The sequence below is a fragment of the Arvicanthis niloticus genome, chromosome 24 (assembly GCF_011762505.2).
Source record: "Arvicanthis niloticus isolate mArvNil1 chromosome 24, mArvNil1.pat.X, whole genome shotgun sequence".
Lineage (NCBI taxonomy): Eukaryota > Metazoa > Chordata > Mammalia > Rodentia > Muridae > Arvicanthis > Arvicanthis niloticus.
The window spans coordinates 24,506,021-24,523,522 of NC_133432.1; the positions used below are offsets into that span (position 1 = coordinate 24,506,021).

The 17,502-nt window shown below is 49.1% G+C and overlaps 1 protein-coding gene across 18 annotated transcripts in view; it reads right to left on the minus strand.

Annotated features, from left to right (window-relative positions):
- Gtf2i (general transcription factor IIi) overlaps nt 1-17,166 on the minus strand; it is a 77,772-nt gene extending 60,606 nt beyond the window's left edge. For 12 of the 18 annotated variants that reach the window (XM_076923095.1, XM_076923093.1, XM_076923088.1 and 9 more), the window contains exon 1: nt 16,803-17,148. The gene's annotated coding sequence lies outside the window, so the exon portion shown is untranslated. Of the gene's footprint in view, nt 1-16,802 lie in introns of all 18 variants that reach the window. The other 6 variants (XM_076923094.1, XM_076923092.1, XM_076923098.1 and 3 more) reach the window with 4 other exon arrangements.
- Between the last annotated feature and the right edge of the window lie 336 nt (nt 17,167-17,502).

Genomic DNA, 17,502 nt, shown 5'->3' on the forward strand with positions numbered 1-17,502 from the left:
CAAAAGCCGGCCGGGCGGTGGTGGCGCACGCCTTTAATCCCAGCACTTGGGAGGCAGAGACAGGCGGATTTCTGAGTTCGAGGCCAGCCTGGTCTACAGAGTGAGTTCCAGGACAGCCAGGACACAGAGAAACCCTGTCTCGAAAAACCAAAAAAAAAAAAAAGAAAGAAAAAAAAAGAGATTTCAAAAGCCCAGGCATGCCAGGCGGTGGTGGCGGTGGCGGCAGTGGCGCATGCCTTTAATCCCAGCACTTGGGAGGCAGAGGCAGGTGGATTTCTGAGTTCGAGGCCAGCCTGGTCTACAGAGTGAGTTCCAGGACAGCCAGGGCTACACAGAGAAACCCAAACAAACAAAGCCCAGGCATTCCTAATTGGCTAGATCTAGATCTTTCTCTGCTTCATGCCAGTGGATCAAATGCAAATTCCCAGCTCCAATGCCCTGCCTGCCTGCCTGCCTGCTGGCATGCTCCCTGCCATGATGGTCACGGACTCTAAACCTCTGGAACCGTGAGCCCAAATTAAATGCTTCCCTTTATAAGTCGCCTTGGTGCTTTTCACAGCCTTGGTGCTTTTCACAGGTTATTGCAAATGAAATAACCAACACGAAAGGGCAAACGCCATGTGACTCTCGTCCCACAGGGGGCCTAGAGGATTCAAATCCAGAGACAAACAACAGAAAGGAGTAAAACTCAGGTACCTTTTAATACCATCAGGCAGATCAGATCTCTGTGTTCGAGGGCAGCCTGTTAGGGCGACACAGAGAAACCCTGTCTCAAACAAACAAGCAAACAAACAACCCTCCCCCAAACAAAATACCCTCAGATGGTACACAATGTGAATAGAAACGTCAGAGAACCCAACTCCTGGAGAACAGACCAAGCTGAAATTTTTATTAAAGATTTATGTATTTATTTCATGTATATGAGCACAGTCACTGTCTTCAGACACACCAGAAGAGGGCATCAGATCCCATTACAGATGGTTGTGAGCCACCATGTGGTTGCTGGGACTTGAACTCAAGACCTTCGGAAGAGCAGTCAGTGCTCTTAACCGTTGAGCCATCTCCAGCCCCAAACTGAAATTTTTATGATACTATTTTGCCAAAGTTAATTTAGAAGCAAAAACAAAAAGACATCACACAGACACTCCACTGGCATGCGACAGGGAGACACAAGGAGACAGTCTGAGGTAAAACCTAAACCAAATATGCTACAAAATTGCTTTTCTATAAAAAGTATGCAAATCATATGCCTGTTAACATTATTCCTCTCCACTTAAATAGATTCTATTGTAAATAATGTTTCTCATAGCATGATCTTAAGGAAGGATGGCTGACATACTGTTGTTCTGAAAACCTCCCTGTGTCTGTGAGCTAGTCCTCCAGACAAGCAGCTGCTGAGCTGTAGACGCACAGGCTGCTTTGCAAAACACAGGGAAATCCTTCCCTCACTCCTAGAGGAAGACTGACTCCTGCTAATAACGGCTGGCATCCAACCCAGCCTACCTCAACACCTCAGGAACCAAGTTACACTAGACTCAGGTACCACCAGGTACCAGCTTATACCCACTTAGGAGGTTTTGTACTGAAAACCAGGGCACTCACAGTGCCCGCCACCACCACATTTACAAACAAACAGGAACTGTCTGTAAAACAAGGCCTCCCTCATGACTGGAGCTCGAGAAGGAGATGAAGGCACAACAGCAAACTGATAACACACAGGCAAGCTGGTGCTGTATCCTTTCCTCTTGGATAAACCTGTGTATGTATGGGATACAGAAAGACGTAAAATGACCTAATAATAATAATTTTTCCATAATCACAGACATACACCTATAATATCAGTATTTCTGAAAGCTCACTATTTTTTTAAACTTCCCAGCAAGAGGGATAAATAAATATAGACGTGATGCTCTCCTTTAACACAGGCAGGGCTCTGCCAAAGCCATGTGGCCCCAACTGGAATCAGAACAACAACAACAACAAAAAACTGGGATTAATTTTTTTTAATCTACTGCTGGCTTCAAGACTCACTTGTCATAAACCTGTCCTAAAGTCACCTTGATGTACTTTAAGAAACCGGAAAGCCTTTAATCCCACCCAGAACTCCAGGAGACAAAGGCAGGCAGATCCCTGTGAGCGCGTTCCAGGCCAGCCAGGGCTACATGGTTCGACTCTGTCTCAAAACAAGCAAAGAAAAGGAAAGAAAAAAGTAGACAGACATGATCAAAATGCATTATATAGAAGGACAGGCAAGTATGAAATTCTCAAAGAATATATTTATTTTTTTGTCTAATGGGAGACAAACACACGGCCTCAACAGCCCCCAAGTCTCACCCACCACCTGCACTGAGAACTCACAAGAACAGCAAGCACATCAGAACTCCAATTCCTGGGGGCAGGGGGCTCATCTAGGGGTCTGGTTCCCCAGGGTGCATGCATCTGAGGCGGCGGCAGTGGGAAAAGGGAGACAACCACCATCTACTGCAGAGAGTCTGCAATAGAGAAACAATCCAAAGGGAGGTATCCCCCAGTATGGGAGCCAGCAGCCACAAGCCTTAAATTATATTTTAGCAAATGTTCAGCTCTTCCACAGGGTGGCGACTGTGCCTGCCTTTACTGCCAGCACTAGGGAGGCAGAGGCAGGTGGATCTGAGTTCAAGGCCAGCCTGGTCTACAGAGAATACTGGGACAGCCCGGTAACCAGTGAGACAAGGGGGGCAGTGAGGACACTCAGCCAGTAAGCAAGTGTCCATCTCCACTGGTTACTTAAAAAGAGGCCATAGATTCAGCGTCAAGTCCTGTGTCAGTGGATAGTGACAAAATGGCGAGAGCCCAATGGGCTGGGGAGGGAGCTCAGAGGTGCCAAAGGGTGGTGACCTTGATCGTCATTTTCACATTCTCAAAGAATGGTAAGTATGTACCTGCCTACCTACCTACAGTCTAACAAACACTGTCACCAAGTTCTTAACAACCAGTACAAGTACCGTCAACATATTTTATTTCCTGTGTGTGTGCACTGTTTTTGTGTATCTGCACCTGTTGGTGCAGGTACCTGAAGGGTACCTGAAGAGTTTAGGTCATCACAGCCCCTAAAGATGGAATTACTGGCAGGTGTGAGCCACCCAGTAAGGTTCTCTGTAAGAGCCGTTAGCCCTCTTTTATTTTTTTTTTAAGTTTTTAAAACTTTTATTATGTATATAGTATATTCTGTCTGCATGTATCCCTGCCAGTCAGAAGAGGGCACCAGATCTCATTACAGATGGTTGTGAGCCACCATGTGGTTGCTGGGAATTGAACTCAGGACCTCTGGAAGAGCAGTCTGTGCTCTTAACCTCTGAGCCATCTCTCCAGCCCTGCAGTTAGCCCTCTTATCCACCAGCTGCTACTTCAACATTTTGAAAATTCTCAGAACTGAAACAGTATGGCCATCTTCGTAGCTGGTGATGCTTAGCTTATACCAGAAATGTCTAGCTACACCAACTCCATCAGACTTACATTCAGGAGAGCTAAGCTGCTTTCTCTCTGAAGCATCTTTACTTTAGATCCCGCCCCCATCATAAACATCAATGATGTCCGACATCCGCTGCTGGCTATGCTATTTGCATAAGCGGTCAATCTTTCCCAACCCTTGTTCTTCCCTTTAATTCTGGAAATTGTTATGGTAGTGTTTCCTCCTTTGTTATTTAGTTCTGGTTTTTGTCTTTACATTTTGTTCTACTATTTGTGTATTTAGTGGCGGGGTATGTGGAAGTCCGAGGACACTTTGCAGAAAGGTTTTCTCCTTCCACCATGTGGATCCCAGAGATCTAATTCAAGTCACCAGGCTTGGTGGTTAAGGGCCTTTACCTGCTGAACCATCCTGCTGACTTTAATTCTGCTTTTTTTCTTTTCTTTCTTCTTTCTTTCCTTCCTTCCTTTCGTTATTCATTTATATTTATGTGTTTTACCTGCATGTATAACCATGTATGTATACCATGTGTGTGCCTGGTGCCTGTAGTAGCCAGAAGACAGTGTGAAATCCCCTGGAACTATAGTTATAGACAGTTGTGAGCTGTCATGTGGATACCGGGAATTGAACCCAGGTTCTCTGTAAGAGCAGTCAGTGCTCATAATCACTGAGCCATCTCTCCAGCCCCTCTTTGCTTATTCTTGCATTTCGGATATTCTCTCTGCCTGCCATTAATCCTTCAGAATTTCCTTACAGTGACAAACTCTGGTTTTGTTTGCTAAAACTTCTTTTTGTGGGGGATTTTCATCGAAAAGAAGACTCAATCTAATGGTTACTTCCGTTCTGCACACTGAAGCCGTTTCATCTCTTCTGGAGTCATCAGATGCCTGAATCTGACCTTCCACCGAAGTCACCAGCAGTGCCCCATGCCAACCTCTGCTTACTTCTAAGGTGCTTTGTCTTTGCTTACTACAGCTTCACTGTGTCTAGTTTCCTTCCTCAGTGTCTGCTCCTCACAGAACTTCTAAGCTGTGGGTGAGTGTGTCTGTCTGTGGGAAACCCAGCTGTCAGCTCTACAGACTCTGCCCCTCCATCTTCAGACTCAGCATCTTCAGCCAGACGTCACAGCGCATGCCTTTAACCGCACATGTGGGAGGCAGAGGCAGGTAGATCTCTGAGTCTGAGGCCAGCCTGGGCTACATAGTGAGACCCTGTCAGGTTCAGGTTCACTGTGTAGTAGACGTTACTTTATCCCCTGGAGTCACCTGCCATCTTGTCACTTGTCTTTTTTTTTTTTTTTTTTTTTTTTGGTTTTTCGAGACAGGGTTTCTCTGTGTAGCATTGGCTGTCCTGGAACTCACTCTGTAGACCAGGCTGGCCTCGAACTCAGAAATCCGCCTGCCTCTCCCAAGTGCTGGGATTAAAGGCGTGCGCCACCATCACCCGGCTTCACTTGTCATTTTTACCTCTGTGCTGAACGATATTTCTTCTAACTTACCCTCCATCCACTGATCTTTTCTTTGTCACATTTATGGTCTCTTACCCCTAAAAATTGTTCAAATCTGAAATAATACTTGCTGGTCTCCAGTAATTAAAGGTCTCCAGTCTCAGCAGGTGGCTCCTGCTCGTATTTCCTATATTTATGCATTTGTTTATCTAACTTTTATCTTTATGTGCCGATTACCTTAAACTTTTTAAAGTTATGTATAATTTGAAGCATGAATGAAACACCTTCCTTCTGGATCACTGGAGCCAACCGACGTCTTTGTGTGACCCGCACCAAGGCTCCTTCATCACCCTGACCCCCTTAATCTCACCTGAAGAGCTCTCTTCCCTGACCAGCTGTGGTGGTTTGCATAGGTATGGCCCCCACAGAGTCATGTGTTTGAATGCTTGGCCCATGCAGAGAGGCACTATTAGGAGGTGTGGCCTTGTCGGAGGAAGAGTGTCACTGTGTAGGAGGGCTTTGAGGTCACCTACTACTCAAGGTCCACCTACTGTGGAACAGTCTCGTCTTGGTTCTCTGTGGATCAAGGTGTAGAACCCTCAGCACCATGTCTGCCTGTGCGCTGCCAGGCTTCCTGCCATGATAGACTGAATCTCTCAACTATAAGCCAGCCCCAGTTAAATGTTTTCTTTTACAAGAGTTGCTTTGGTCATGGTGTCTCTTCACAGCAATTTAAAACCCAAACTCAGACAGGAATGGATGTGGTATATTCTGATTTCTGAACCTCTTACCCCAAAGCACTTTCAAAACAAGAGCATGGTAGGCAGTTCCCACATCCATTACTGGAGCTCTCATTTCCCTTGGGTGGTCATCCTGTGCTGGGAATGGCACACTGCAAGTGCGCTCGCCCAGCTTCCCGTCCTCTGCATGTCTCTAGACGCCTCTCTATGGTAACAACTTCTTAATTTTTGGTTTGGGGGGGTGAGGGGTTGCTTGGGTTTTTTTTTTGTTGTTGTTGTTGTTGTTTTGTTTTGTTTTGTTTTTTTGGTTTTTTTTTTAGATTTAGTTTATGAGTGCACATGCACACCTGGTGCCTACAGGTCAGCAGAGGACATCGGATTCTGTAGAACTAGAGTTACAGATGACTGTGAGCCACCATGTGGGTAATAGGAATTGAACCTGGGTTCTCTCCAAGAGCACACGGTGCTCTTAACCACTGAGCGAGCACTCAAGCCTTCTTAGTTTAAAAAACAAACAAACAAAAAAAGGCTTTCTAATTTCAGAGCACTCTCAGCTGTCTTCAGTAAGAATTTCTAGTCCCATCATGCCTTATATTCTTTTTGTTTTAAAGACAGGGTCTCTCTATATCGTCCAGGCTGTCCTGAAACTAGCTCTGTAGACCACGCTGGCCTAGAACTCAGAGATCCACCTGCCTCTGCCTCCCAAGTGCTGGGATCAAAGGCCGTGCACCACCACGGCCAGCGAGATTCATTATTTTACACAAATGTCTTGCCTGCTTGTACGTCTGTGTATTATATGCCCAGAGAAAGGGCATCAGATCCCCTAGAACTGGAGTCATGGATATTTTGTTCATCGAAATGTGGGTCTTCAAGAAGAACAAGTGCTCTTAACCACTGAGCTAACTCTCTAGTCCTGGTGTGTGTGTGCGTGTGTGTGTGTGTGTGTGTGTGTGTGTGTGTATACACATACATATATGTGTATGAATTACGAGACCTTAGATTGTAAGGTTACAAATTCCCAACTCAAGTATATAAGCAGCAGCTTTATTACTTAATATCTCAAGGTTGCATGGATTCCATGCACAGCTAGGTTCAAGAACACAAAACACATACACCTTTGACTTCAGCACTCAGGAGGCAGAGGCAGGTGGATCTCTTTGAGTTCGAGGCCAGCTTGGTCTTGGATACAACTTTGGAACAGTGAGTTCCAGGGTTACACAGAGAAACCGTATCTTGAAAAACCATTAAAACACACACACACACACACACACACACACACACACACACACACACATACACACACAGAGTCTGTATTCCCCATTCCCACCCAAAGCACATCCAACAGCCTCGGGCATCAAGCTTGCCAATGCTTCCACTATGATCCTAAGGCAAAGACAACATTACTCAGGAACCTAGCTTGGGCCAATTTCAGTGGCTAGCCACAATAGGATCACCCAGGACAAGCTGTGATTAGCATCAGTCCACTGCAAGCTGGGCAGTTCTCCACAAGGCAAAGCCAGCAGTGTTCTCATGACAAAGGGATGGAAAAGCAGGCCAGGCTCAAGAGGACACATCCTCCTCCTCATCACTAGGGACGGGGCCAAACCCTGCAGATCCTGGTCTGTTCCTGTTCACACACACCTAGGACAAGGTTTCATTGTAAACTAGGCTCAGTGAGACAGACAGCAATTATCACAAGGCACTGTGATGACAGCCAAGTGGGATGCTCTCCATGTACTCACCCTTGGGACACTCACTCATTGTCATGGAAATGAAGACTGGCCTTGGGTGGTGGCATGCTTGCTCTGACAAATGTCCACCACTGTGCACAAAACATCAGCACCGTCTGCCACCTCTACAGCAGCTTTCAGGTTCCGTGGTTCCAACCTGCTGCAGAACCTGTGCAGCCAGCCCTTAGTGGGGTGACAGACGCCTGGCCTGGTTACCACAGCCATGCCCCAGGGCCCAGGGTATGTCCTCCACCTACAGCTCAGAGCCTTCTGTACCAGGCACCTGTCCCGCACTGTGGAAGGACACTGGCATTCTTTAGAGCCACAAACACGGTGTGGATTTCTGCCTCCTCCTTCGCCAATTCAATTGCCAGATGACAGATCTGCTCTTACCGTAGTCGGACTTTCATTTTGAGTCAATTAGAAACTTTCACCTTTTCACAGAGGCCCCGTGAGGGGTCCCTGGCACAGCCGGGGCGGTACTCTTGAGCTTTGTGGCCATTATTAAGGCACACAGAAGTTATATGAACCCAAGTGGGGGACCAGGTTGGAGGCCAGGGCAGTTAAGCAAGCGCTGCATACAGAGAGGGTCCCTGCCCAACCTACTGGAGCCTGCTACTCCAGGCCAAGCATCCTGGAAACTACCGAGTGCAGCAAAGTCAAATTACACAAGGCCAGCGCAGGAGTTCGGAGGGACCCCTGCGGCAGTGTCCTGCCCAGCCACATCTTCCTTCCCACTTCCTCTCCTACCTCCTTTTTCTCCATTACTGAGTGCTTTGCCTCAGCATCTTTACTTCCTGCTAGGACTGTTAACTCTGCATTAGGAGTCTCTGTGTGCTGCTGCTGTCTCTCAGCCCCAGATGGCTACTGCCTAGTAGATGAGGTACCTCCTCTCTTCTCTGAAAACAGACACCAGGCATTCTCTCAAAGCTGCTTCTGTGTCTGTTGGAGATCAGCAGCAGGGGTCAGGTTCCTCCGTGTCCTCAGAGCTCAACTCTTCTGCACCTCAAAACAAGCAGCGCTCAGTCCCACGTCATTTTTCCTGACCACAGTTTTGCTGCAATTTATTGATCCTTGGTGTTGAAGTGATGACACCGAGAAGGAAAGAGAATGTTTTTTGTGAGCCAAAGGGAGAGAGCTGCTAAAGGCTTCCACACACACTGGCATCATCCTAACAACCAGAGTCTCCACTCTGTGTCAGCTCAAGGGTTAACACTCAAAGCACTCAGACCCATGGCGGTGCACGCCTTTAGTCCCAGCACTAAAGGGAGGCAGAGACAGATGGATCTCTGAGTTGGAGGCCAGCCTGATCTACAGAGTGAGTTCCAGGACAGCCAGGGCTAAATCACTAAAACTCACAACAAAATTAAAAGCATAAAAGAAACAAACAAAAAAAATCTTGCATAACTTCAACTACCACTTAATTCTAAGGAAAAACTGAATTTGGAACTTTAACTTCAAGAGACTTTTAATTTTTATAAAAGACATTTCAAAATGGTTAATATTCAAGGTTCAAATCCATCTTCTAAAGTGTCATTCCCTTTGTTCTAAAAGGATGCCCACAATGCAAAGATCAACAGTCAAGTCCGATGACATCCTACAAAGTTCAGCCACGCTGCAGTGAGCTGGCCCTCCGCTGTGAAATGCTGGAGCCAAGCCTTCCTCCTGTAACTTGGAGGGAGTGTGGTAGATGCCCAGGGTTCTGCCTACAGTTACCAGCACTGACCCAAAGGCACATTCGTGCCACAATCCCAAACGCCAACAAACACTTGACTAACAGTATAGAGAAATATTTCCATTTGATCCATGTCCACTTAGTAATTATTAAAAATGTGGTTTTGAATTTATATTTTTAGGTGTGTTTAAAGTAGTTTATTGATGCTGTTGGTTTATTTTGGAATCTTGATGTTTATTTTAAAGTTCTGACATTTGCCTCATACAGTTAGTAAACACATTTTGCCTTGCAAACCTAAGAACAGCAGAAGGGATCTGGTGTGGCTCAGTGGCGGGAGGGATCTGGTGTGGTTTGATCCCGCAAGCCCCACAAACTGAGTGTACACGCCTGTAATACCAGCTCTTGGGAGGTGGAGGCAGAGGACCAGAAATCCATCAACTATGTACGAAGTTCCATCTATAGATTACAGAGCTCAGAAGCCGGAACACGGAAGGCGGGCAGGCGGTGTGGAGTTTGTGGTGCTACAACAGGAGATGGCAGTGAGCCTGAGAGCTGTGACAACGTGACTTCAGTCCCGACGATAGTGAGAACCAGTCTTAAAAATAAAATGCCCAAGAACTGCTCGGAAATCAAGGTGCCCACCCACGCGCCCACCCCAGCCCTGGGATGGGCTGCTTAAACACAGAGCCCTGTTTAAATGGCAGTGAATATGGCAGGGGAATCCAGACAAAAGTCTCACTTGCCAGCCAGGACTGTCCTGGAACTCACTATGTAGACTACATGGACCTTGAACTCAGAGCTCTATCTGGCTTGCCTCGGTTTCAGAAGCGCTAGGGTAAGATTAAAGGTATTCACCACTACACCCAGCAGGTCCCATCTTTAATAAAAGGTAAAATTATATGAACACCAAAAATTGTTGAAAATATATTCATGATATTTGTCAGTTGTTTGTACACCTACTTAAATCTACACATGGGCGACATAAAAATAATCAGGCAAGCAGGTGTGGTGAACAGAGCACTGACGCCACCAGCAGCTCTGCCTCAGGGCCAGGGTAAGCCGAGAGCCACAAGGCAGAAGCCCACTCACAAGGCTCGAAGGACTCAGATCAGGGAAACACTCAAGAAGATGCCCACTGCCAGCTGTGGTAGCACACATCTGTAATCCCAGCACTTGGGAGGTGGGGCAAGGGGGTTCAAGGTCATCCTCAGGTATAGCAAGGTAGACTGGAGCCTGGGCTACACACACACACACACACACACACACACACACACACACACACACACGAGAGAGAGAGAGAGAGAGCTTGTCTCAAAAAATCAAGAAAAAGGAAAAAAAAAAAAAAGAAAAAAGGAAAGAAATTCAATGTCTTCCATTGTGTCTACGTGCACACACATGCCCACGAAGCCAGTGATCCATCTTCCATGATGTTCCAAAAGTGCCCACTTTGTTTTGTGAGGCTCAGGCCCCTTGGCCTGGAGCTTACTGGTTAGGATGGCAGGTCAGGAGCCTCGGGAATCCACCTGTGCCCACTTCCCAGCCATGGGGTTAAAGCACACCCACCTGCAAATCTTTTAACTACTGGCTCCACGCTCTCTCTCGGGCCCTCATGCTTTGCTTTAACAAGTGCTTCAGCTCCCCAGCTCCCAAGGCCAGAACAGGAGCCTACTCCACCAACACACCAAGACTGTGTCCCTTGACCTTACTCCAACTACTAAAGTCATCTACGTTTGAAGAATCACATCCAGGATCTTTCTGTAGCCTACTGAAGAGCAACAGCCTATGTACAGACCCTTACCCGCAAGGCTGTTAGGGGAATGTGGCTAAGTACTCTGTACTTAAATAAGTGCTTTACATAAAACATCCACTAAATTAAACAGGTCTAAAGGAAACAAAGGATTCTTAAAGTACATTATGAGTCTGCTTACTTACGTACCTATAAACAAACTCCAAACACAAACCTAATAAGTTAAAAGTAGCTCAGCCCCCAGCCAGCTGCTTCCATTACCCCTGCACTAAATAAAATAACCTAATTTCTGATGAAGCGGAAAAACAAACTAGGCCAGCATCAGGCCGACACCATGCTCTGACGTGCACAAGGACTGCTCGCCGCATTCCAAATGCCTAGTTTCTAAAAAATTATATACCAGGGACCCGTTTTGCCTGAGATCTAGAGATGTGGCTCACAGACCCCTGCCTAGCACACAGCCCTAGGCGAAATCCCCAGCACTGCAAAAAAATAAACTGCAGGGGCTGGAGAGGGCTTGGCAGCTCAGCGCACTTGCTGCTCTTCCAGAGGACCAGAGTCTGGGTCCCAGCTCCCGTGAACTTTGGAGCTCTGTATCATGTATGTATTTGGAAGTGCTGTGAGCTTCCTTCTGAACTGATCTTTGATCAAGACATGCCTCTTCTTATTCCTAAACAGCACAGCTTTTTCCAAGGGCTTACTCTGTCAGGTAATAGTCACGTCAGCTTTTCTGTGACGAGTGTGCGTGGTAGTGCATTTCTTTCCATTTCTTTTGCTTTTTAAATATATTTTAGTTTTTTACGCTTAACATGTACCTTACATGGTTTCTTTTTTGTTTTGGCTTTTGGAAAGAGGGTTTCTCTGTGTAGTCCTGTCTGTCCTGGAACACATTCTGCAGACCAGACTGGCCTTGAACTAACGAGATCTACCTGCCTCTGCCTCCCACCGCCCAGTTCTTACATAGCTTCTTAAGGGACATAGTTGAGTTTCTCCTTTTTTAACATTTTTATTTATGAGTAAACGCATCTATGTGTGTATGCATGAGACTCAGAACCTGAAGAGGCCAGAAGAGGGTGTGGGACACCCCAGAGCTAGAGTTCCTATGAGCCCAACATGGGTGCTGGGAACAGAAGCAGATCCTCTGGAAAAACAAGCAAGTGCTCTCAACTGCTGAGCCAGCTCTCCAGCCCTACACTGGCGGTCAGTGTTTAGCTGTGTACTTAGCCACTAAACTGTCTTTGCTGTGAATGCACTCTGCTAAATGCATATATTCAGTCAAGATGGAGGCTAAAGCTAGGGGCGATCCCTGAGGAATATGTGGTGCACGTGTCACTCACTGTGTGGAGGCCAGAGATGCTCTGCTATAGCTCCTCCTGTTGCTGAGACAGTGTCTCACTGAACCTGGAACTCGTGGACTCAGCCAGAGTGGGTATGCAGCCAGCCTCAGGGATGCTGCTGTCCCGACCGATCTAGCGCTTGGATCTCAGACTGGCTGGCGCTGCGCTGAAGAGCAAGCCCCAGTCTGTCTCTATGCCAGGCAAGCACCTTAACGACTGAGCCAACCCCGTCCTCTGTGAATTTGTAAGTGTATGGTTGACTCTCACTTTCTATGTCTGTATGAACAATCTACAAATAAGAGTTCAAGGAAGGAAAGTAACAACAAACGACTGCACGGGTAGATTCTGGGGCTAGTTACTGTTGACACTAAGTGTGTGCGCCTCTGGCTCAGCATGTGTGAGGACCCAGATCTACACTTCAGAAAACAGGGCTTATTTGCAAAGGAGCAAAAACTTCTTATATGATACTTCTATGCTAGGAAGAGATTTGCCCAGATCCAGGTAAATTCTCCCCCTCCCCCAAAAAAAACACTTAAATAAATATCAGGGTACAGTAGCACATGCCTTTAATCCCAGCATTCAGCAAACAGAGGCAGGCAGATCTCTGAGTTCAAGGTCTTCAAGAAAGGGGGCCAAGGCAACCAGGGCTACAGAGAAACTCTGGGGAGTGGGGAGAGGGGGGAAGTGGGGGAAGGAATGTGTGAAGTTACAGCTTGGTGCCCTTTTCCTTCCATGGCCATACAGCTTATGTTGCCGTCATCCTCAGTCAAAAACTGTAAGTAAAATAATGTCATTTTAAGTGTCACAAAGCAACCTGCGGAGTGTGGCGCAGTGAGTCCTCACTTAGCACATCCAGATCCGAGGCAATGCCAAAACAAAGTCTTCAGCCTGAGAGCCCGGATTCACTCCAGCCTATTTTACTGGCTCTCTAATGGGTTCAAGGCCAGCCTGTTCTACAGTGAGCTTACTACACCCACCGGAGGGGGCTGGGACAAGGCTCGAAGGAGAGTTCTTGGAATGAGCTGAGGCCCTCATTCAACCCCTAGTACCAAAAACATGAAGACATTTTGGCAAAGTCTGAGAAAACCAATGCTTTAAACGGCCTAAGTAATGGGATGCAGCTTTGTGGTCAAGTACTGGTCCCGCAAGCACTGACCCTGGGTTAGCCACTCTAGCACTTATGTATATTTCTGCTACGTATGTGAGCCCCTTAGCCAAGTGCTCCATAACCAGCCATCCCATTCTGTCTTGGTTCTGCAACAGGGTCTATGTGGCTTTGGCTTTCCTGAAACTTGTTCTGTAGACCAGGCTGGCCTCCTGATCTACATGCTGGGATTGAAAGGGTGAGCTGCCACACTCAGCCTATATTGTTTTTATAAAGTCAGGTCACGACCAAGAAACCCCTCCGTGCCTTCCAATGATCTGTGTCAAATGCACTGGCTTTCTCACTGGCCCAAGCGTTAATGGGTAGATGAGTAGCACAGGCCCAGGCAAGGGCCGCAGGACCAGGAACAAAGCCAACGTCTGTCGGCAGAGCTGCACTGGTGGATTTCCACGGACAGGAGGAAAACCTCGAAGGGCAGAGAAGCAATCTGGGAAGCAAGAAGCCATCAGGACAGCCTCTGCCTGTCACAGCAGGGCAAGTGCCACACTCTGGCCTGTAACTCCATCCCTAGGCTCTATAAGGAGTGCACACCTGGCATAAGACACGCTGTAATAAATGTCTTATGAGCACTACCTGGGTGGGGTGCGTGCCCCAGCACTGTGAACCGAAGGGAGGGAGGAGAAAGGAATGAAGAGGGGGGAAACTGTGCCCCGACTGAAATTATGCAGTTAAGTGGAAAAATTGTCAGTGTCACTTGTATTTCAAATTAATTTGGCACTTGAACCCACAACCATGTTTCAAACTGAAGGCAAGTTTTGTAATTATGATTGACTCTTTTTCCCATCCAGTCTTCCAATTTAATCTAGAATAAACACTCTCATGTCTTTTGGTTTGGAACCTGTTTTTAAACAAGTCATAGTAACAGATCATCTAAGCACTCAGAACAACACTGAGGCAGGAGGACTGTAACTTACAGGCCTGCCTGGCTACACACCATTAGAGAGACACAGTCAAAGTCCGGATCCAGACCTGCAGAACCACACGGGGTTTGGGATGATGTCAGCAACCTGCTACAGAAGCAGAGGTGGGATGGAGAACCAGTGGCTCCTAAATGAAGTCTGGAAGCCTCGTGGCCCCTGCCACAAAGAGTGCGCACATGGACTTCTCTAGAGTTGGTCTCATCCACAAATGGAGTTTCAGGATGTGTTTAAGGAGCACACGGCCACTGAGAACATATCCAAACACAGCTGCATGGTACTGTTCCCATGACACCTGGCAGAGGGTTTGGAGACCAGAGCAGGACCTAACCAGAGTTTACCAGCTAAACAGAAAGGAACAAAGGCAGAACCTAAATCCCTCCCCAGAGGTTCATCATCCCAGCTGTTCAAGCAGAGAGACAAGGGAATTACCAAATTCAAAGAGGACCTGGGCTACAGAAGGGGTTCAATGCCAACCTGCACAACTTAGTGAAACTATTTCAAAAAGTAAACGGGGCGGGGAGGTGAGAAGTGGAAGCTGACTGAAGGGTGGAGTGCCTGCCTAGACTCCTCAGGGAACTGGGAGCTTTGCTTAACCTAACACGCACTCGACCCTGGGTTACCCCCAAAATGGTAGATAAGGTTTTAGCATCCGCCCGCCTAAGGAAGAGCCAAGGGTAACAAGCAATTGAGGGGGGTGGGGGGAGCTTCCAGATTTTAACAGGGTAAAAACAGAAACAACTGGCGACCTCTTAACATCAAAGAAAGGCCTTACAGAAATGGCTGAGGACAGAAAGTTTTCTGTGCCTCCAGGGTGTGAAGCAAGATTCCCAGGACGCAGGCAACAAAGGAGCCAGGAGCCCGAGGCAACAGACTAAAAAAAAAAAAAAAAAAAAAGAAAAGAAAAGAAAAAAAAAAAGCCTGCTATAGGAAATACCATCCCACATCCCAAACCAGATGCTTATGGGTACCTACCTTATTTACACTGCACCCCCTTATTTACAAACTAGCTTTGCCCCGGAAACCAGGCAGGCTGGGCCAGCCATCCAGCACAGCAGCCAAAAAGATACACGGCCTTGCACCTCATCTGTTCCCCAAATCGGCGGGTACTGCACCGGCACCATCTCAGATCTGCACTCTCAGCAGCCAAGGAGCACAAAGCCATAAGGCGGGGAGGGGGGTGTACGAAAAGGAGAGCTGTGACAGGGGTAGGGAGGGAATGTGCTTAGAGGCAAAATTTGGGAGCCAGACCTGCGATCTCACTTAGCACTCAGTAGATGAAGACAGGAGGACCAGAAGCTCAAGGCGAGCCTCGACTACAAAGCGAGTCCCACGCCTGCCGGAGATATAAAATATCCTACTTCAATTTATTTTATTTTTCTAATCAAGCAAAACTCGGGCAAGACTTTAAATCCCAGCACCTGCGAGGCAGAAGCAGGCGGGTCTCTGTGCATTCCAGATCAGCCTGCTCTACCGAAGGAGTTCCAGAGCAGCCCAGGGAGACATACTGAGATTCCCCGCACCCCCCAAAAAAGGCAAAACTTGGGGGGAAAAATGGATGTGCAAGAGTAAAACTTTTTTTTTTTTCCCATTCCTTCTCTTAACCCCGACGTCTGGGTGCTTGCCCAAGCCAGACTGATTATTTTCATAGCCTCAAGGCTAAAGTCTTCCTTCCGGTCATTGTGTTTATTTCCATCTCCTCCTCCTCCCTCCCCCCCCAAAAAAAGTCCTTGCCCCGCGGGACCCGCAAGGCAACAGCTCCGGACAAAGCCCACGGCTGGGCTCCACCTGGGAGCAGGGCGGAGCGCCGGACGGCCAGGGCGGGCACTGGCTTCGGAGCCTGGGAGCTCCCGCCCCCCTGCCAGGGCCCCCGCCGCAGTTACCAGGCACCGATGCCCCGCCCCCATTGTGCCCGCCGGCCAATCGCGTGCAGCCTGCTGCCCTAAGCTCCGCAAGCCCCAGACGCACACATACACACAAACGCACACACAGCGAACCCGAGCGCGACCCCACGGGGCTCAGGAGGGGCCGTGGGCCCGCGCGCGCGCGCGCCCCCGGCGAGCCCGCTCAACCAATCAGGAGCGAAGGAGAAGGGCCGCGCGGCCCCGCCGGGGTACGCTCCCTCGTCCGCTCGTTCACGCGCGGGGGCTGCTCGCGCGAGACCATCCCTCTCAAACACCCCCCCACCCGGTCCCCGGACCACCGTACACGCGCCTGTATACAATGTACGCACGCGCAAAATCGCCGCGAGCCCTCCCCCCACGCACCACGGGTGTGCGCGTGCAACTGTCGTCTCCCCCCACCACCAGCCGCCCCATCCCCCAAAAGCCGCGTCGCGTCCGCTGCCAAGGCCCCCAAGTGGAGTGGACTTTGGGGGGGTCACAGCGCGTCCGCTTCCTCACCCTGAAGTTGTCCCCTTGCCACTCGCAGCGCGCCAAGCGACCCCAACTCTCACACCCGAGTCTGTGCACACGGTCCCGACGGGGGCAGAGTGTCGAATAAAGACGCCCCTGTTCGCCATGGCACCCCGAGGCTGAGGGGGACGACGGAGGGGACACTCGAGGGAAGGGGACAGTCTAAGGCGACGGGGACTCACCCGAAGTGCAGCCGGGGAGGGTCGGGGAGGGGGGGGTGCGGACAGCAAGCGGGTGTAGGCCGGAGGGGCCTCGGCGAGCTGGCGAACGGGGTGGAGGTGAGAGGGCGAGGGGGGCCCGTGCGTCTCGGCCGTGCTCCTGTCACCGCCGCATGGCCGCCCCCGGCGGGGCCTCGCTCCTCGCTGGGTCGCCACACGCGGGGGGAAACAGAGGGACGAAGCCCAGGGGTAACCGCGGCAGGCGGGCAGCGAGCGCGTGCAGGGAAGGGGGGGGCGCCGGTGCCCCCTTTTCTCTGCTCTCCCAGCTTCTCTCTCACCCTCCTCCTCCTCCTCCTTTTTTTTTTCCCCCTTTTTTTTTTTTTTTGCCTTTTTTTTTTTTTTTTTTGTTCCTCGAAGGTGCCGCTGCGCGTGCGCACGAGCAGCACCGCCCACCGGGAGTTGTAGTCCTGAACCCGCGCTCACCTACTAAACGAATGGGTACCCCGAACTATAACTCCCAGACTGCCTTGCGAGATGAACCCAGATTCTCTCCCCACCGCCCCCCTCTAGGCCGAAGCGAAGCACCGCGGCGCCCGGCCCTCTCCGGCTTGGACTGTCAATGGAGGCGCGCGGGTGGTGGGAGCGAGAACATGGCTGCACCTGGGGCCTGCGCGGCCGCCCGGATGGGGGAGGGGAGTGGGGTGATACCTAGAACTTAGTGCCC